This window comes from Drosophila mauritiana, unplaced genomic scaffold (assembly GCF_004382145.1).
Source record: "Drosophila mauritiana strain mau12 unplaced genomic scaffold, ASM438214v1 Y_35, whole genome shotgun sequence".
NCBI classification, from domain to species: domain Eukaryota; kingdom Metazoa; phylum Arthropoda; class Insecta; order Diptera; family Drosophilidae; genus Drosophila; species Drosophila mauritiana.
In genome coordinates, this window is record NW_022881581.1 from 39,988 (window position 1) to 57,767 (window position 17,780).

The window sequence follows — 17,780 nt, forward strand, 5'->3', positions numbered from 1 at the left end:
AATTTGGAAGTAAGCGTTGCAAATATTCGGAATTACGGCCAGAACTAATCTGAATAAAATAAGAGTTGCTCAAAGTAAAGTAGTTAGATCACTATGTAACTCCCCCTGGTATTTCTCTTCTATTTCGTATAAAAATATTTCAAAAACTTTAATGTGTGTTTTACAAATATTAAAAAAAAGATCAGAGGGTGACTTTAGTTTTCCGAAGTAATAAAAAATTTAAGTAATAAAAATTTATAAAATAAATAAAAACATGAAAACAGTTTGTTGCAAAAGTTATATCTTGAGGCACGAAGTGCGGACACAAGTACTCAACAATCATTGCCTTATTAATTTTTCTCACATCGCAAGCTGAATACTCTAATGACAAATATTCTAATATAAAGTCATTTGTGAAATTTATTTTGCTATATTATGTACATAAATTCGGTTATTACTATTTCTAAGCTTTATTTAAATAATAATAACGTTAAGGGAATGCAAAACAATTTTTCGCATGGTGCCAATTGATAAAAAAATAATATAGATTTAAAGTCAACGAACTTCTAAGGTGAAGGGCATATTTTGTCAAATTTACAATGCATGAGCATACGTGTGCAAGTTATCCAACCCATGAACATAGCTCCCTTCCACAATTTATAAACAAATTCCAATTCTCAATCTCGTCGGAATTGCCCTTGTCTTTGTTTTTGTCATTGCCTTTGCCAGCACTCAGCTACCCGCTAACATAAGCAACCCAAACTTAACGTAAACACAGCTTCCGCTTGGAGACCAAGCCACGGCCGACTTATTGCGTATCAATCAAAAATTGCATCGATCAGCATAATTGAATTTCACAATGCAGTGGAAAATTTTCAGCATAAAGCTTTTATCGAAAGTTCGGTAATTTTCCGAAAGAAAAGCTTCTGGCCGAGGTTGATTGGATTAGGACTTAGAATTTGAAGATCAGTCTGAATCGGGAGTCTGAATCGGGACGAGATCGTCAACAGCTCGAAGTTAAACATAAGTTACCAAGTGTCTCGTAATAGTATAAGTGAAAAAGTTTATCACCAAATAAATGTTAAATAATAAAAAATAAAATTTATTTTTTTAAATAAATAAAGAGTAACAATTTTAATTGGCGCCCAACGTGGGGCGGCGTATTTAAAAGTTCTAAATAAATATTAACGATAATAAGTTAAACTTAAAACGGAACTCGCGCCGCCAGCAATCCATATTTTTAGTGGAAAAATTAAAACATCCACAACAATACAACGACGCCTAACTAATGTGAAAGTGATCGTGAAAAAAAAAAACTTAATTGGAAATCAATAAATGCAATAATCCAATTAAGAATTTAACATAAAAAGGTGGACTGAATACTTAATACAAATTACGAGAACATAATAATAATAAACATAACATAAACATAACATAATAATAAAAATTCAGAACTCAACTACGAAACCAAAGAAATTCAAACAAATTCAATTTCAAAATTCAAAATAAAAAGGCTATATAAAAAATTGAAGGAAGACCCCAGTAAATAATTATCAAGACGACCCAATTGAAGGAAGACTCCAAAAAAGAATTATTAAGAACAACCAATTGAAGGAAGACACCAAAAAAGAATTATTAAGAACAACCAATTGAAGGAAGACCCCTACCCTCCACCAACTACGCTGAAGGAAGAACTCCCACGGAAAGTATCGTGAGCAGATAAAAACAACACTAAGTCTTTAAATAAAATTTAAAAAAAATTAAGATTAAGATACAGAGAATACTACTTTGAAATTAAATATTACAATATCAATTTAATTTAAAACAATCTGGAAGATTTGATAAATAGTTTTCATAATTTAAATTTAACAATGGCAACCGGAGGTTCAGTATCAACCCTTTCTGCGGGCGGGATATCCAGCGCCAGCAATCTGACAATGGAATTAATAAACCGATTAATAAATGTACAGTTGAGTGAAGTAACCAGAAAACTTGAAGGGTTAGAAGAGCAGTTAGCCGCTAACAAAAATGAGGTAGAAGACTATAAGATCCAAACAATAGACCGAACCATAAAATGCGAAACTACATTAGAAGTAATTAAATCCTTACCAAAGTTCACAGGAGAAATAACCCAATATGTAGGCTGGAGAGAAGCGGCGGAAACCGCAATGAGTCTATATAAAATTGAAAGTGAACAATATTTTATCGCTTTAACAATTTTACGTAATAAAATCATGGGAGCAGCACACGATGCTCTAACCAACCATGGTACCGTTTTAAACTTTCAAGCGATTCTTTCTAGATTGGATTTTATCTATAGCGATAAAAGACCAATCCATATACTCGAATCAGAATTAAGCATCTTAAGACAGGGACGCATGACCATTACCGAATTCTACAACGAAGTAAATAAGAAAATGACGTTACTTATAAATAAAACTATAATGACTTATGGAAAGGACAGCCTAATAACCAAGGAAACAAATAAAACAATTAGGAGCAACGCGCTAAGAATTTTTATTTCTGGATTAAACGGTTCAATCTCAGAAACACTCTTCTCTCTCAACCCACCAGATTTGCCAAATGCTTTGGCAAAGTGTCAGGAATTAGAGTCTAACAACTTTAGAGCTCAATTTGCAAATAGGTATAATGGATTTAGGAGTGAAAACAGAAATCAAGGAAACAACCTTAGATTTGCCCATAGACAGATTAATAATACACCAAATAGGATAAATAATAATTGGCCGCAAAACGGGAACTTCAGAGCGAATAACAATTGGAATTTTAATAATAATTCCAAAGTTCAACCACCACCACACCACAACTTCGGAACGAATAACAATTGGAATTTTAATAATAATTCCAAAGTTCAACCACCACCAGAACCTATGGAAGTAGACGACTCCATAAGAGTTCAAAATCGTCCGTTTAAAAATTATAATCATCCTAGAAATAATAACAACCAGTAGAGTTATAATAATAACCGACACAATTTTAATAATAATTTCCAAGGAAATAATTATAATCAATACCCAGCGCAAAAACACAACACAAGCGCAGGTCTTGTAAATCAGTCCGAAACAAACCCCCCGATAAAACGGGAATCAACGGGAACAGTCAACCAGCCAGCTCATAACACAATGAGAGTAAATAATATCAACGAGAGCCATTTTTTAGATCAGCACCTTACAGAGGGATGCCTCATATCACAAGGGTAGACAGAAAAACTAAAAGACAATTCAAAATATTAATAGACACAGGAGCCACCGCGTGTTATATAAAAAAGGGTATTTATGAGAATAAAAGGGAATTATCAATACACAAAAGAGTATCTACAGTTCATGGATATTCAATCATAAAATATTATCATTTGATAAATATATTTGGGGAACAACATTTATTCTATGAAATTGAGGGTTTAGAATCTGATCTATTAATTGGATTCAATTTGTTAAGAAAGATTGGAGCTAAATTAGATATCGAGAAAGGAATCATGGAGTATAAGGGAAATAAAGAGAAACTCCAATATTTTGACGAGGATAAAAACGATTTGTGTTTAATTGAGGAAAAAAATATTCTTCCATTAAAAGAATATATAATTAAAAAATATTTAGATGAGCAAAAGATATATAAAACCGAAACAGTAATTGCTGAAGGCAGTTTATATAGCTTGGGATCAATGAATCCTGAGCACGCCAGCGTAGATTTATCCGCTAATAAACAAAATATCAGTTTGAGATCAAAAAATCCTGAGCACGCCAGCGTAGATTTATCCGCTAATAAACAATATATCAGTTTGGGATCAAAAAATCCTGAGCACGCCAGCGTAGATTTATCCGCTAATAAACAATATATCAGTTTGGGATTAAAAAATCCTGAACAAGCCGACGATGTTAATTCCGTCAGTCTTAAATCAAATAGCTTGGAATCCGCAAATACCGAGCACGCAGTCGTTGAGTTTTCCGACAAAGAAAAAATTCATAACCTAAATATAAGTTCAAATCAAATAAAAGAATTTGAAATTAAAGTTATGAATAAAATTGAAAAGGAGCATTCTAAAATAAATACGCAAATTCCTTTTCGTACCGATATTCGAGGAGAAATAAATACAGTCAATGACAGAGCAATTTATAGCAAACAATATCCTTATGCCATGTCGGTCTCAGATTTCGTTAATAATGAAATCGATAGAATGTTAAAAGAACAAATTATAAGACCAAGTAGAAGCCCCTACAATTCACCAGTTTTAGTAGTGCCTAAAAAAGGTCAAAACGAAGATGGATCTCCAAAACATCGATTAGTTATTGACTATAAAAAATTAAATTGTCGCGGATCGAATATTGTTATCGATAGGCTAGTTAGTATTTTGAGAAGTCCGAATGTGGAAGGATTTGTAAGCCCATATGTGTCTGGGCACATTGTTATTCGCCATTGTAAATTGCCGGGAAAATTTAGCTTTTCATTGTCGTGTAAAAGTTGGAGGACACACTGCGGTGAGCTATAAGTTAAGTTAGTTACAATTATGAAACATTGAATTCTTCCAGAATAAAACGTGTTCTACTACCACGGATTAGTCTGCACTTTCTTTCGGGAATCAATGCGTGGAGTAGCCGTTTAAGGCAACTCCATTTGACGCACGACGACAATCTTTTATTCGCAGTCCTAGGGCGACTGCAGGGGCAACTTGCGCTGGAATGACGGTTTAGACGGCCAGCTAGAGAGTTGCCGGAGCTGGAGTGACGGTTTAGACGGCCAGCCAGGATTTGTGTGAACGCAGCCAGCGCTACGTACCGGCAGAGGAGTCGCAGCCAGCGACAGTGGCGTCGCAGTCAGCGACATAGAGGGACGCAGCCAGCGTCGAACGCCGGTACGAACGAGTCGCAGCCAGCGACAAGGAGACGCAAGAAGCGTCATTTGTGGAGACCGCAGCCAGCGGTCAGAAGGCGCAAGGAGCGCCAAGCATCCGTGGCCGCAGCCAGCTGCACGAAGCGTCAGAGACGCCATTTTGGACGCGCAGAGGCGCCGCCATTTAGGAGCTGGGGAAGATGCAGCATTCCCCCAGGAAGAGTGCCCGGCTGAACGGAGGGGAAGCCACCCCTATAACAACAGTGAGTCAGCTGCCAGCCAGTAGTGGAGCAGGAACTCGGACGCGGGTGAACACCACGGCGGCATCGATTCCTTGCCCGGCCACTACGGTGACTACAGTAGCTTCCCAACCTAGAAGTACTGCTGTCACAGCTGCGAGTTCAGTACCGGAGGTGAACCAGCCCCTCGTGTTGGAACTCATGGAGAGGATCGCAGCGTTGGAGAGGGAGCTGGAGAAGGCTAGATCCCTGGAAAGTGTGAGCACCGCCAATTGCGCGCCAATCGCAGTTGGCCCAAGCGCAGTTGGCGCCAACAGTGGAGCGTCGGGGCGGCCGCCATCTTGGAGCGGACAGCCAATACCCACATCTAACGTAGAGGCCTTACATAACGGGGTCGGGTCGGTGCCATACAACGGTGACGGTGCGAGCGGTGCGGCCTGCACGCTGCCGCCATCTTCGAGTGGACCGCCATTGCTAACGACTAGCAACTATTTTGTGGAGCCACTGTGTGCAACAGGCACTGCGCAGCCAGCGCATGGACTCGTGCTACCGGGCGTGAGCATCCACAATGCGGCAACAGCATCGCCACTTGTCGGATCCTACGCCGCGACGACGCCGAGTGGAATCCAGGGAGCATATGGGCCAAGGAAGCTTCCGGACTTGCCTATATTTGGAGGGCAGCCCGAGGAGTGGCCGATCTTCAGCTGTGCGTTCGTGGACGACCCGAGCGTACAACTGCACGGACCTGGAGAACAACCAGAGGTTGTTGAAGGCGCTGAAGGATGAAGTGCGCGAGGCAGTGAAGGCGCTACTGATTCATCCAGGGAATGTCAGCGCCGTGATGGAGCAGCTACGCTTTAGGTTCGGCCGACCGGAGCAGCTTATACGCAGCCAGCTCAACAACGTGCGAGAGGTGCAGCCAATCTCGGAGCACAATTTGGCGAAGATCATTCCCTTCGCAACCCGAGTGAGTAACCTCGCGGCCTTCTTGCAGTCAGCGAAGGCGGAGCAACACCTGGGGAACCCAACCCTCATGGAGGAGCTTGTGGCCAAGCTGCCAACGAGCAAGCGAGTGGACTGGGCCAGGCATGCTGCAACGATTGCGCCCTTTCCCACTGTAGTCCACTTCAGCGCGTGGCTACAGGAGTACGCAAACGTGGTGTGCACGGTTTTGGACGTCGAGGGAAAGGAGCCGAGGCGTCGACTTCTACATGCAAGCGTCGACCATAATGAATGCGATCAACAGGATGATCGGCATGGAGGTTGTCCCATCTGTGGAGGACAGCATGGAATATTGAGCTGCAGGAAATTTATTGGAGCTTCGCCACAGGAAAGGTGGAGCAATGTGAAGAGGCATCGGCTCTGCTTCAATTGCCTGCGAAGCGGGCACACGGTTAGATCCTGCTATACGCAACCGACCACGCCGTCACCGAGGTCCTGCCTACTTGCCGTGTCAGTGGATGACGCGATGGAGAAGATGGTGGAGGACTATTTCGACATGGAGAACTTTGGAGTGAAGACCGCGCCGCCGGTCGCAGCCAGCGACGATGTCCGGGCCCAAAGGATACTCGAAGACACCACGGTGAAAGTGGGACGTCGCTACCAGACGGGATTACTCTGGAAGGACGACCACGTTGTGCTGCCACCGAGCTATGAGATGGCGTACAGGAGGCTGGTCAACGTCGAGAAGAAGATGAAGCGCAACAAGCCGTTGGCGCAGGAATACGATCGGATCATAAAGGATTACGTGTCTAAAGGATACGCGAGGAGGCTGCAGCCGGAGGAGGTCGCGGTAAGGAGCGATCGCCTATGGTATTTGCCACATTTTGGTGTCGAAAACCCAAACAAGCCCGGCAAGGTACGGCTTGTGTTTGATGCTGCAGCCAAAGTTGGAGGAACCTCGCTAAACTCGGAGCTGGACAAAGGGCCTCAGCACTATAAGCCTTTGCCAGCTGTGCTCTTTCATTTCAGAGAGGGAGCCGTCGGAGTCTGCGGTGACATCAAGGAGATGTTCCACCAAGTGCTGATCCGACCCGAGGATAGATGTTCCCAACGATTCCTCTGGAGAGATGGCGACGACGAGAGAGATCCGGATGTCTATGAGATGAACGTAATGACGTTTGGAGCAGCCTGCTCGCCGAGCGCTGCGCATTACGTGAAGACTATGAATGCCCTGAAGTATCGGGATTCAGATCCGAGAGCGGTCAAGGCCATCACCGACTACCATTATGTCGATGACTATGTGGACAGTTTCGCTACAGAGAGCGAGGCTATCAGCGTATCTACCCGAGTGAAGGAGATACACAAGGATGCTGGATTCGAATTATGCCAGTTTTCATCCAGCTCACCCACCGTGGAGACGGCTTTAGGACCTGGTCGAGTCAAGAGCGTCGGATGGGGTGAGGCTGAAGAGAAGATCCTCGGAATGCGTTGGCAAGTAGCAACAGATGACTTCAGATTCAACGTGGAGTATCATCGAGTGCCAAGCAGCGTCCTGAGTGGAGACCGAGTCCCTACGAAGAGGGAATATTTGAGCCTGGTGATGTCTACGTTTGGTCCCCTGGGATTCCTGTGCTGCCTCATGGTTACAGCGAAGCTGCTGCTGCGAGAGATTTGGAGGCAGAAGATCCAGTGGGACGAACCACTACCGGAGGAATTAAGCAAAGCCTTTGCGATTTGGCGCAAAGAGATGGACGCCGTGGGACAGTTCCGATGTCCGCGCCATTATTTTGGGCGTGGAGCAGTCCGGGCCGTAGAGTTGCACGTCTTCGTGGATGCTAGTCAGGCAGCATTCGCGGCGGTGGCCTATTGGAGGGTCACGTATGAGGTAGACGACGTGCAGGTAAGATTCGTGAGTGCGAAGACGAAGTGTGCCCCAATGAGAACGATGACGATCCCACGGCTGGAGCTACAGGCAGCAGTTCTTGGAACCAGGCTGATGAACACTGTCAAGGAGGAGCACAGTGTGGTCATCACGGACCTGGTGTTATGGACGGACTCTAAGACGGTGCTGAGATGGATCGGCAGCACCCACCGCCGGTATAAGCAGTTTGTTGGCAACCGAGTGGCGGAGATTTTGGAGTCGTCGAAGGTTTCCCAATGGAGATGGGTGCCTACAACCGATAATGCGGCTGATGATGCGACGCGGTCGCAGAAAGGAGTCGACCTTAGCCAGGAATCAAGGTGGCTAAGAGGACCTGCATTTTTGAGGCAGCCAGCAGCCAGCTGGCCGGGGCCTGAGGAAGGAACTGAGCGTGTTCCAGATGCCCCTGATGAAGAAGAGATGCCCAGTGAGTTTGCATTAGTTGTGGCAGACGAATTCGTTATTCCGTTTCAGAGGTTCTCGAGCTTCAGTCGCCTGGTGAGGACCACAGCCTGGGTCCTACGGTTTGCGCGCTGGTGCCGCAAACAGCGAAACGAGCTCGAGGAATACAGCCTTACTGCAGCAGAATGTAAGGCCGCGGAGAACCTGTTGGTCAGACAGGCACAATTGGAGTCTTTCCCCGACGAGATGAGATCGGCGGAAACTGGACAGGACGTCGGTAGATCGAGCGACATTCGAGGGTTGGTGCCCTACCTAGACGAGGACGGGATTCTGCGAGCTTACGGCAGAATTGATGCCGCACTGTGCATGCCGTACAGTGCGAGGAGGCCCGTATTACTGTCACACAGGCACAGTCTGACAGAGCTGATTGTGAGAGACTTCCACGCCAGGATGAAGCATCAAAATGTGGATGCTACGATTGCGGAGATCCGGACAAAGTTCTGGGTCACAAAGATGAGGCGTGTGATGCGGAGAGTCATCTCATCGTGCAACGAGTGCAAGTTGCAGCGAGCGCGGCCGATGCCGCCGATAATGGGACCCCATCCGGAAGACAGACTGGATGCGGGTGGATGGCCATTCAAATACACAGGACTGGACTACTTTGGGCCACTGCTGGTGACTGTGTCCCGTCACAAGGAGAAGCGTTGGGTCGCCTTGTTTACGTGTTTGACGACAAGGGCGATTCACCTGGAGCTGGCGCATGACCTGTCGACGGATTCCTGCATAATTGCGATCAGGAACTTCGTCTGTCGTAGAGGGCCAGTATATAGACTGCGCAGCGATAACGGCAAGAACTTCGTGGGAGCTGACAGGGAAGCCAGGCGCTTTGGTGACGTATTCGAGATGGAGAAGCTTCAGAGTGAGTTGTCAAGCAGAAGCATTGAATGGGTTTTTAATTGTCCAGCGAACCCGTCTGAGGGCGGAGTTTGGGAGCGCATGGTGCAGTGCGTCAAGAGAGTACTGCGTCATACCCTGAAGGAAGTTGCGCCGAGGGACCATGTATTGGAGAGTTTCCTGATTGAGGCGGAGAATATTGTAAACTCGCGTCCGCTCACCCATTTGCCTGTGGATGCGGACCAGGAGGCGCCGTTGACGCCAAACGATCTACACAAGGGAGTAGCCAATCTGCCGGAAACGCCTGGATTGGATGCGGAGCTGCCCAAGGAGGGTTCTACGAGGAAGCAGTGGAGGATTGCTCGCCTGCTACGAGACCGTTTCTGGAGGAGGTGGGTCATGGAGTACCTGCCTACGCTTGTGCGCCGCGAGAAGTGGTGCCGCCGAACGGAGCCCATCCACCAGGGTGATATGGTCTTCGTCTGTGATCCTGCCTTGGCCCGACGAGAGTGGCGCTAGGGCATCGTGGAGGAGATCTACAGCGGAGCTGATGGAGTCGTCAGACGCGCTAAGGTGCGCGTGAACGACAACGGCCTATCTAGGACAATGATGCGACCCGTCTCTAAACTTGCAGTTTTGGATTTGAGTGAAGCGGTTCTTCACGGGGTCGGGGATGTCGCGGATCGAATATTGTTATCGATAGGCTAGTTAGTATTTTGAGAAGTCCGAATGTGGAAGGATTTGTAAGCCCATATGTGTCTGGGCTCATTGTTATTCGCCATTGTAAATTGCCGGGAAAATTTAGCTTTTCATTGTCGTGTAAAAGTTGGAGGACACACTGCGGTGAGCTATAAGTTAGTTACAATTATGAAACATTGAATTATTCCAGAATAAAACGTGTTCTACTACCACGGATTAGTCTGCCCTTTCTTTCGGGAATCAATGCGTGGAGTAGCCGTTTAAGGCAACTCCATTTGACGCACGACGACATAAATGAAAGCACAATACCTGACAGATATCCGATGCAAGATCCGTCTGTAATATTATCTAACTTAGGGAAGTCAAAATATTTCTCAACCATTGATCTGGAATCAGGATTCCACCAAATTTTAATGAAAAATTCAGATATTGAAAAAACAGCATTCTCAGATGACATATTGAGAGAACAAGTCGGGAAAACTTGTCATGTTTATATGGATGATATAATAATCTTTTCTAATACAATTGAATAACATTACACAGATTTAATTCAAATAATAAATATTTTACAACAAGCTAATATGAAAATTTCTCTAGAAAAATCAAAATTCTTTAAATTAGAAACAGCATTTCTAGGTTATATAGTATCTCACAATGTAATTAAAACAGATCCTGAGAAAATCTCCACAATTATGAAGTATCCGATCCCACAAAACATTAGAGAGCTTCGTAGTTTTCTAGGCCTCACCGGCTATTACCGTAAATTTGTCCGAAATTATGCAAAAATTGCCAAACCTTTAACCAAATACCTAGGAGGAGATAATGGAAAAATTTCTAGGAGAATGTCTACAAAAATTACAATACAGTTAGACGACCCAGCTGTTAAAGCTTTTAAAGAACTTAAAGATAATTTAATAGCACAAGTGGAATTAGTTCAACCAGATTATAACAAAAAATTCACTTTAACAACAGACGCATCAGATGTAGCTATTGGAGCAGTTTTATCACAGGATAATAAACCAATTACTTTCATATCCAAAACTCTAAATAAAACCGAACAACTTTATGCCACAAATAAAAAGGAATTGTTGGCAATAGTTTGGCCTCTTAAAAATCTCAGGAATTACTTATATGGTGTAATTGGTATAGAAATACAAACAGACCATCAATCTTTATCTTTCACAATCTCAGATAAAAACCCGAACGTAGAAATGAAAAGATGGTACTCCTTTATAGAAAGTTTCACCCCGACAATAATATATAAACCCGGAACAACTAATGTCGTAGCCGACGCATTATCTCGAATAAAAATAAATAATATTACTAACAGCGACTTAGAACAATCAAACTCAGATCAAAATACACAGCATTCTGCCGAAAGTAGTTTTGAAAATGTAATACAAGAGACCCGAAAACCGTTAAATCAGTTTAAACAACAACTGTTATTAACAAAGGGGAGGTATACAATACATGAGTCATTGAATGTTTTTGATAAGACAAGACATATAATTGAATATGATACGCCAGAAAACTTAATAGAAATATTAAGGGAATATCTAAAACCAAACATAACGGTAGGAATTCATTGCACTTTAGAAGATCTTTATCATATTCAATTACCATTAAAAAATAACTTTAACAACAAATTTCTTTATACTAAAATATTTCTACAAGACGTGGAAAATAACGAAGATAAGGCTATCATAATAGAAGAAACACATAGTCGTGCTCACAGAGGATTAGACGAAAATTATAAACAAATTAATAGATTATTTTATTGGCCAAATTTATATATCAAATTAAAGGAATACATAAAAAATTGTACAATTTGCAACGAAAATAAATACAACCGGCATCCTATTAAAATCCCTATTGGAGAAGCTCCTATTCCAACTAAAGAAGGAGAGAATTTATACATCGACATTTTTTACGCGCAAAGTCTTATTTTCTTAACCTGTATTGACGCATATTCAAAATTCCTGGTTGTAAAAGAAATTCAAAATAAACTAAACATCGAGAATAAAGTAATGGAATTACTCCAACATTTTCCCCACGCCAAAGTAATTATGACAGATAATGAACCGAGCTTCACCTCTGCTCAATTTAAATCCTTTGCACAAAGATGTGGTTTAACTCTACATTTCGCCGACCCCAGACACAGTACCTCGAACGGACAAGTAGAAAGAGCACATTCAACATTAACAGAATTAGCTCGTTGTATAAAAGAAGAATTTAATCTCACTGACTATTCTGAAATAATTATTAGAGCCGCAAAAGAATTCAATCAAAGCATTCATTCTACAACAAACCAAAAACCCTTTGATATTCTATATAATAAAATTAATCACGAAAACATTTCAAGAATTCTAAAGAACACACAAGAAAAAATGTTAGTAACACACAATGAAGGTCGCAGAGAAAAAGAATATCACGTAGGTCAAGTTGTTTATGAGAAAAAACACGGCGAAAGAAATAAGCTAAAAACTAGATATAAAAAACAGGTTGTTAAGGAAAACTTACCTAACAAAGTTATAATAAATAGTAGAAACAGGACTATTCACAAAGACAACATTAAGTTTTAACAAATACCATATTTTTTTTTATTAAATTACAGAAGATGCATTTCGTATTACTTTTAATAATTTAATAACATTCGTAATGATAACCACTTCAGAAATAATTGATTACTCCAATCACGAATTTTTCCTGTTCAAAGACAAAAAGGATGTCCTTACCTATGAATCATATGCTGACTTATACCACGTAACTAACTTAAGTTTTTATAAAGAAATAATCAATCTACAATCAGGATATGTAAGAAAAGATAAAAATACACGGACACAATGGGAAATTACTTACGAAATACAGATAATAGAATTAATTTTGTCACAACTGATACCAACTAGATCAAAAAGGGGAATAAATGAGTTAGGCACTGTTTGGAAATGGTTAGCTGGAACTCCGGATCACGATGATTTCATTAAAATACAGAATAAAATAAATGATTTAATTGAAAACAATAACCAACAATTTATTATTAATTCCAAATTGTTTAAAGAGATAAAATCACTTTCCGATCATTTTAAAAACATTTTTATCGATCAAGAATTGCCATTAAGAAAACATCGCCTACGTTTATTAACATTTGACTTACAAAACATTATTGATACTATCACACTGGCCAAACTTGATTTATTCAACACAAAAATTTTAAATAATGAAGACATTAAAGAAATATTAGATCACGAAAAACAGCCTGTACTTATTGCAGACTTAATGAACATCGCCATATTCAAAATTGTATTGCATAAAGAACTCTTAATAATTTATATAAAATACCCCGTTATAACAAACAGATGCGAAATTTACTATGCCAGATCCATTTCACATAATGATGGAAAATTACTTATAAGTAATCAGGTCGCAAAATGCGAAAATACCTATTATGAAATATCTAATTTTAAGAACGAACTTTTGAACAACTATTGTATTATAAGTAAAGATAAGACTTGTTTTACCCGCTTACTAAATGGAGAAAAATCAATTTGCACTAAAATTCTAGAAAAGAATAAGAATATAGATATCATTCAAGAAGGTGCCATTCTAATAAATGGAAATAATATTGTGAACAATTCTCATTTAAATGGGTCATATTTAATAACATTTAACAGCACAACTACAATAAATAATATTTCATACATCAATTCAGAAAACAAAATACTTGAGTACATAACTACCAACCACTTTAAAAACTTAGAAATATCAGAATATATAAAATCAAACAATTCAGAACTTTATCTTGACAACATTAATATTTTAAACCCATTTATTAAAATTTACAATTGGAAAATTTCGATTTCATTTATATTATTAATTTTAATCATTTTGTATTTCATTACTATATTAATAATAAAAATCAGGTATTATATATTTGTAACCAAACAAAAACGGCCAGAACCAGAAAAACCAAATAATGATGTAGAATTTTTAACAGAATTAAATGAACGTTTGAACGAAATTAATAATGAAGCGGGACGCATCATTTTAGAGGGGGGAGAGTTATCCAACCCATGAACATAGCTCCCTTCCACAATTTATAAACAAATTCCAATTCTCAATCTCGTCGGAATTGCCCTTGTCTTTGTTTTTGTCATTGCCTTTACCAGCACTCAGCTACCCGCTAACATAAGCAACCCAAACTTAACGTAAACACAGCTTCCGCTTGGAGACCAAGCCACGGCCGACTTATTGCGTATCAATCAAAAATTGCATCGATCAGCATAATTGAATTTCACAATGCAGTGGAAAATTTCCAGCATAAAGCTTTTATCGAAAGTTCGGTAATTTTCCGAAAGAATAGCTTCTGGCCGAGGTTGATTGGATTAGGACTTAGAATTTGAAGATCAGTCTGAATCGGGAGTCTGAATCTGGACGAGATCGTCACCAGCTCGAAGTTAAACATAAGTTACCAAGTGTCTCGTAATAGTATAAGTGAAAAAGTTTATCACCAAATAAATGTTAAATAATAAAAAATAAAATTTATTTTTTTAAATAAATAAAGAATAACAATTTTAATTTGCACGCATACAGTTGTCTGCTATCACTGTATGCGTAGAAAAGTGCTGTTTGCTGGAGCACTCTCCACTCTTTCTCTCTCGAACCAAAACTCGAGAGAGCCTGGAGCCACCTCTAGAGCCACGGCCAAAAAATCGCATTCCAAAAAATCGTATGGCGTTACGCATCTTGTTATTCTAGTGTCTTTGGTTTAGTAGAGTTCGGATTTATCGTTTACATACAGTTGCGGTAACAATAATAGCACCATAAGCACATTTCGTGTTTGTCCCAGCGTTTCTGTATTTTCTTACATTTTTTCATAATTTTTTTCACTAAACTTAAATACTACAATGATTTTCAACCGAAATAACAAAATTGGTAACAGTTGTAATCCTTTCCCACCAAAAAACACAATTTTGCTCTCATTTGACCACAAAATATTGCGCCCCTTCTCCACAGGCCAAGCCTTGCGTATCTTGCCATATTCGATTCGCTTTGCCACATGCTTCACAGTCAAAAGCGGGACTTTTCTGGGACTGCACGCATTACGGTTGTTTTTTCATAAGCGTTTGCGAACTTTTTCCACGCTTGCAGCTATCTGAAGCTCCTTCTTCAGTTCCGTCGCCGGCTTAAAAGGCTCCTTATTACTTTGCCGAAACAAGCGTTTGATCTCCTCGTTGGACATTAAGGGGTTTCTTCCACGTGTTTCGTTGTTTTCAAGATAACTGTCCCAAACAAGCTCTTTTCGACCATATTTGGGTGATTTTTGGCCGGATAGTATGGTGGTAAAAGAGTTTAAAGCTAAGATCAAAAATAAGAAAAAGGTGCCCGTGGGAATTAAACTAACAACAAATCTTACTATCTCCTATCAAAATGTTACGGGCTTGCGTAGCAAATTAAGCAAATTGTATTGTGATAGTCTTTTGCATCCCATATTATAGTGCTCACAATGACTTGGTTAAAGCCGGAGGTACTTAACTCCGAAGTCTTCCCAGGTATGTACACTATATATAGGTTTGACCGTCCCTCCAGACGGGAGGTGGAGTTTTAATTGCGGTTAGATCTACCCTCGCGTCGGAGGAGTTTGGACGATTCCCGTAACCCGAAATTCTTATGTGTAAAGCTGTCTTTTTCCGACAGATCAGTTTATATTACGTGCTCCTATATTCCGCCATCTTCTGAATTCCCAGGATATCAGAATCATCTGTCCGCTATCCAGTCCATCTTGAATAAACTTTCTGACGGCGACCAATTGGTAGTTCTAGGTTATTTTAATATACCTGGCACAATGTGGTCCCCAGAAAAACAATCGAATATCCTTCTCCCTTTAGCACAACATGACTTTATTGACGGCTTGCTCGACTTATCGCTGTCGCAAGTTAATTATATTCCAAATTCTCTTGGTCGACTTTTGGATCTATGTTTTGTAACAAGTCCAGAAAGTGTGTTTCTGTCCAGGGTAGTACCTCTTACTCAACCTGAAGATCCATATCATCCTACTTTCGAGGTGGCAATCTACTTAGGTACGGTATTAAAAGTAAATTCACAGAAGTCAACAAAGGGAATTCCCTGTTTTCGCAAGGCAAATTTTCGGAGGCGAAACAATTTTATAGCTGGCTTTAATTGGTCCGATCTTTACTCCTGCAACATAATGGCGGATGCGATTAATATGTTTTATACCGCAATTAAATCATTTTTTGACTCTTGTGTTTCGATGTACTATCCGTCAATCTCTAAACCTCCTTGGTTTAATAAAGAGTCGACACACCTAAGAAATGTAAAGTCCAGACTCTATATGAAATTTAAAAATACCGGTTCTCAGTCCATCCTTTGTAAATATTTAAGCGCTCGGTTAAACTTTACCGTGCTCAATGCTCAGTGCTACAAAAATTATTTAAACCGTTATAAGTTCCATTTTGCACAGGATCCGAAACAGTTTTATAATTTCGTTAGCACTAAGCGAAAAACAAGTTCTTACCCTTCCTCGCTATTTTTTGAAAACACTACGGTTACATCGGATCAGGCAATAGCCGATCTATTCGCCGGATTTCTGATGGGAGCCTTTGGAATAACTTGTCTTTTAAGGTTATTCGTGAGTTTCCACAGCGAGTAGTTAGTCGATGCATCAGGACTTGCATCTTTGTTAAGACGATTTAATAACCTTTTGTAAATGTTGTAGGCGCGTGAGTTACCACTTTCAGTGTTCCCCTGCAGACTTCCCGTACTACGCCTATGCCATCAACCGCGACTCTGAGCAGCACCAACACACACAACTTACAGAAGTATGCGAGACAGGGACAGAGAGTTACCACTTTCAGTGTTCCCCTGCAGACTTCCCGTACTACGCCTATGCCATCAACCGGGACTCTGAGCAGCACCAACACACACAACTTACAGAAGTATGCGAGATAGGGACAGAGCGATCTACTTGCGGAACTATGTAGCAAAACACACACATATATATATAAGAGCTGCCTGTGAGCAGCACAATTATCACTATTAAAAAACATTCGCTTTGTTCACTTCAACCAACGAGGACGTGTTTATGATAATTGGAACAGTTTAAGCATTCCATAACCAATGGTACTGTGAAACATAGTTGCCCGACCGGTAACTGGCGCAGTCGGACTCGTCATTGGACTAGAAGAAGAGCCGAGGACGAAGACCCCACGCAATGCAGATTGGAATAATATTATTAGCAAAGTAAGCATTGGAAGTGATAAATGGCAAAGTGAAAGTATAATAGATATCGAAAATACAGATGTATACAAGTTAAGTGCATCGCATAAGAACCAACTAGGTTCCCGAGTGAAACAGGCGCCTATGCCCACTCGCAACGATCAACAAAGGGCCACCTAGGCTCACGGATGAAACAGGCGCCTATGCCCATCCGCAACGAAATGTTCAATCAGCAAGTGTATTCGTTAGCCGTGTTCTATTTGTTCACACGCTATCCTCTATATGGCAGTGTGAGGTGCCGAATTCATATCGGTCGAATAGTTCGCTTACATTACAGTAGCTGATGTGAACATACATACAAAACGTACAAAAAAAAATACATATATACAAACACACATATAATACATACATACACATACATATAAGCATGTATATCAATTCGGCAGTTCTGCGCGACGACTCCGGCGCCTACTTAGCGTCGACGACGTCGCCTGGCTGGCGTTGCGAGTCGCCACCGCCGACTCACGACTAACAGCTAAATACAGCTAAGCCGAGAAACGGTAAATGTCGTCCGATCACGGGTATTACCCAACTACTACCACAGGGTTTGCAACGGAAAAAATTAA

General features: G+C 41.0%; 1 long non-coding RNA gene across 1 annotated transcript; it reads left to right on the forward strand.

Annotated features, from left to right (window-relative positions):
• The first annotated feature begins 17,050 nt into the window (after window positions 1-17,050).
• Window positions 17,051-17,459, forward strand: LOC117150139. The gene is made up of 2 exons (XR_004460716.1): window positions 17,051-17,178; window positions 17,237-17,459. It is a non-coding gene; the product is annotated as an uncharacterized LOC117150139 (long non-coding RNA).
• The last annotated feature ends 321 nt before the right edge of the window (window positions 17,460-17,780 follow it).